Consider the following 3988-nt stretch of genomic DNA (forward strand, 5'->3'; position numbering starts at 1 on the left):
GCATATTTAGAGAGGTTTGTTTTTGGAAAACTTGCGTTACAAAAATGAAGCTGCAAATATAACTGAAAACGGCAGGGTAAAATCCTGCTCATCTTACTCACCCACACAGTCCCCTGGATTTCAAAGGGACAACTCATGTGAGGAAGGAGAGTAGAATCTGGCCCCCAGGCTCATACGAGAAGGCTTTCTGTGAATATTCCTGGGTTTTACACTCATCTCAGTCCTGTCCGAAGGTCTGTATTTTATATGTCACTTACCCACCTTATTCCCTCTCAGTGTTGTTTTCAAGACGGAATAAAGATCTGACTGCAGATGGCATTTACGAGCATGGTGAGTATAAATTTACTACTGCTGAATAATCTCTCTCTCTTCCCCCCTTTCAGTTTGTGACCTAGGCTATGACATCATTCCCTAAGGCGCTATAACACATTCCCCTGAACATATTCTAGAACTGTGTTGTCCTCTCCAAGCTAGCAATAAACATCTGTTCAGGCATGGATGCTCCCGCCATATCAAACAACTCAGCTCAAGCAAACTTCTAGTCAGGGCCGGCTCTAGGATTTTTGCCGCCACAAGCAAAATCAATTTTGGCCGCCCCCCCCCCCCCCCGTTTTTTTCTTACCCCAGCCCCCGGCCCCGCCTCAACTCCGCCCCTTCCCCAAATCCCCAGCCCTGCCTCCTCCCCCCAGGCTCTCAAGCCTGGGAGGGAGGGTGAGCACCGGCGCGTGAATCAGCTGTTTCGCGCGCCGCGGCCGCTCGGGATCTCCCCCTCCCTCCCAGGTTTGAGAGCCTGGGAGGGAGGGGGAGCAGCGGCGCGCGAATCAGCTGTTTTGCGCGCCATGGCGCACGAGCGGCGGCAGCCGCGGAGGTGAGCTAGGGCGGCCGGGGCACATTTTTAGGGGCGGCATTCTGGCGCCGGCCATGCCGCCCCTAAAAATGTGCTGCCCCAAGCACCAGCTTGTTTTGCTGGTGCCTAGAGCCGGCCCTGTTTGTAGTATGGTTCAGCCAAAAGATGCTGGACATGAATTTGCCTGCTGAGCTGAGAGTATAACTGTACTTTGCTCTCCTATTGGATCTTCCAACTGAGGATCTTAAAGCACTTTATCATGAAATACCTCTGTGAGCTAAGTATTATTGTGTGTAGTTTATAGCTGGGGAGCCAGATCCTCAGCTGATGTAAATGGGCAGCTATGTTAACTTCCACCTGCTGAGGTACTCGCCTGGGGAATTAGAAGCAGAGAACTTCATTGATTTGCCTAAATTCACATGGCAAGAGCATAGATAAATCATCGGTATGGGAGTTGGCTAAACAGCAGGATCATGCTTATGCCCCACAGATGGGGAAGCATCAGAAGATTCAGGTGCTCACTCTGGAAATAACCTGTTCTTGCAAGACTTCTAGATGCCCTGATTAGAAATGCTGCATTAAAAGGGCACTATCATTTACTTATTATATATAAAAAAAAATCAGATATATAATATGTAGATAATATGTAAGAAAGAGATGGCCTGATTCTGATGACACACCCGTTTTACACAGGCCTGACTGCACTGGGCCAGAGTCTGATCTCTGTCACGCTGGTGTAAATCTGCAGTAGCTCCACTGATGCAACACCAGTCCAAGTCAAGTCAGAAAATTGCTGAGTGATTCCAGTGCAGTTACTCTGTATTTACACTATTTTAAGCAAGAAGAGACAGGCCCAGCACGTCCTTTTTGGAGTAAAAGTTCTAATACAGCAAAAAGGTCACAAGAGTGATGTGTCTGCTATGCAATTTTAGCCTTGTGCCTGTTTTCTATAGACTCTGTTGGCTAGGTTCTTTGTTGCTCTCACTTTCCTTTGGGCACAGCAGAGAGAGGGAAGCCAGAACGTTGCCTGTTCTAGGTCCCTGATTATGGGTCTGTCCCCATCCCTGTCTGATGTAAACTGCACTGGCTGGCAATGGGACCATCTATATTGCCAGACTGCAAGGCACATCAGCTATAGTCCTTCCTTGCACCTCCCAACCCTGACACACCAGCTATGCTGGGTGGTGAAGAGTTGTGGGGAGAGGTGGCATACTGGCTTTACATCCACGGGGCGCTGCCTGCCATGGGACAATCCCCAATACATCAGAGTTGATTTAGGGCTTTCAGGCTGTCAGAAAAATTCTGAGTTGAAGGAGAAAACATTTCTTGTTGGTGAAAGAGAGATGTCAGAATCTCGCTTCCAAGCAATGAGTTATGGAACTATGAAAAAATTCCACCTTCGCTGTTTCTTATTTAATGATTTTGTCAGCATGTAATTAACCTGATGTTCCCCTGCAGGCCACCCAGAACTACTCGGCCAACCTGGATCATTATACGGGTTCTAGTTCTGTGTTGCTGCCATACGACAACCCGTTTAACCACACAGACATCATTTGTGAAAAAAGTCACACCCGGCAGTTTGCTCAAACTTTCCTGCCAGCATTTTTTGGCATTGTATTCTCCATCGGCACAGTGGGTAATGCCTTAGTCATCCTCGTCTACTGCAAATACAGATACAGGAAGAGCATCACTGACAGATACCTGCTGCACCTGGCCATTGCTGATCTGCTCTTCGTTTTCACTCTCCCTTTCTGGGCAATAGCAGCTTCACATGGCTGGATCTTTAAGAATGTCATGTGTAAAATTGTCAATAGCATGTACAAGATCAACTTCTACAGTTGTATGTTATTTCTAACATGCATTAGTTTTGACAGGTACATTACAATTGTCCAGGCCATGAAAGCTAAGAACTCTAAGCGAAAAAGGCTTCTGCGCAGTAAACTAGTTTGCTTTGGTGTTTGGCTGATTGCAATAGGCTTATGCATCCCAGAAATAGTATACAGTGAATCTAAGCAAGTTAGTAATACAACTACATGCAAGATGGTATATCCTACCACAGTGACCCGAACCATCAAAGTTACTGTCCTAGCTTTGAAAATCACAATAGGATTCCTCCTTCCTCTCTTCGTCATGGTTACTTGTTATGCTTTTATAATTCATACCCTCCTTCAAGCTAAAAGATCCCAAAAGCACAAATCATTAAAGATCATCATCATTATTATCACAGCTTTCCTCCTCTCCCAGTTGCCCTACAACAGCATTTTGCTGGTCAAAACCATCAACGCCTACACCTTGGTCATATCTGACTGCAAAACCTCTGACAACATTGACCTCGGATTCCAGATAACGCAGAGCATCGCCTTCCTTCACAGCTGCCTGAACCCCGTCCTCTATGTGTTTGTTGGGGAAAGATTCCGTAAAGCTTTCTTTAAAATTCTGGAGAACATGACTCATTGCACTGGTAAGAGCCGAGAGCAGAGCTCTTCCATATACGATAGCCAAGAAGGGAGCTCAAATAAGTCCTCTGCATTGCTGGGACGGTGATAAATCAGGGTCTCTCTCACTTTGAGCTTTCACCCAAATTCCTCACTCACATCCAACTGCTACCATGCTCCTTTTGAAATTAATGGTAGTCTGGCTGAAGCAGTGCAGTGCTCTAGAAGTGATTCATCTTCCATTCTGAGAGAAAAAGAGAGATCCCTCTCAATAGAGTGAATTTGCGTGTTCACATCACAAAGGGCTTGATCCTGCAAAGTGCTGAGCATTTTTAACGCCCACAGAAGTCAGTGAGAATTGAGGGTGCTCAGCACCTTTCCCTGAAGCACTCAGTACCTTGAAAGATCAAGCCCTAGACTTTTGGCTGAAAGAAAGTGAAACTGTTGAAAAGATGCAGAGGACATAATGTGACGCTGATTGTATGCAGACTGATAATTGAGAGGGGATAAAAAATATTTTAAATTGAGAATAACTGTTCACTTCACCAGAGCTACAGCAGATTTACACCAGTATAAAAGAGAACAGAATTTGGCTCCCACAATGCTTTGCTATTCAGTCTTTGATTTGTAAGTGTAACCTCAGTGAACGCAGATTTAATTTTGTTCCACTTGCAAAGCTGTTACATTGCTAGAAAAATGGAAATAT

At 45.6% G+C, this 3988-nt stretch overlaps 1 pseudogene; it reads left to right on the forward strand.

Annotated features, from left to right (window-relative positions):
• Positions 1-312: 312 nt before the first annotated feature.
• On the forward strand, positions 313-3562 carry LOC135873789 (C-C chemokine receptor type 9-like; annotated as a pseudogene).
• Positions 3563-3988: the final 426 nt, after the last annotated feature.

This window comes from Emys orbicularis, chromosome 2 (genome assembly GCF_028017835.1).
Source record: "Emys orbicularis isolate rEmyOrb1 chromosome 2, rEmyOrb1.hap1, whole genome shotgun sequence".
Lineage (NCBI taxonomy): Eukaryota > Metazoa > Chordata > Testudines > Emydidae > Emys > Emys orbicularis.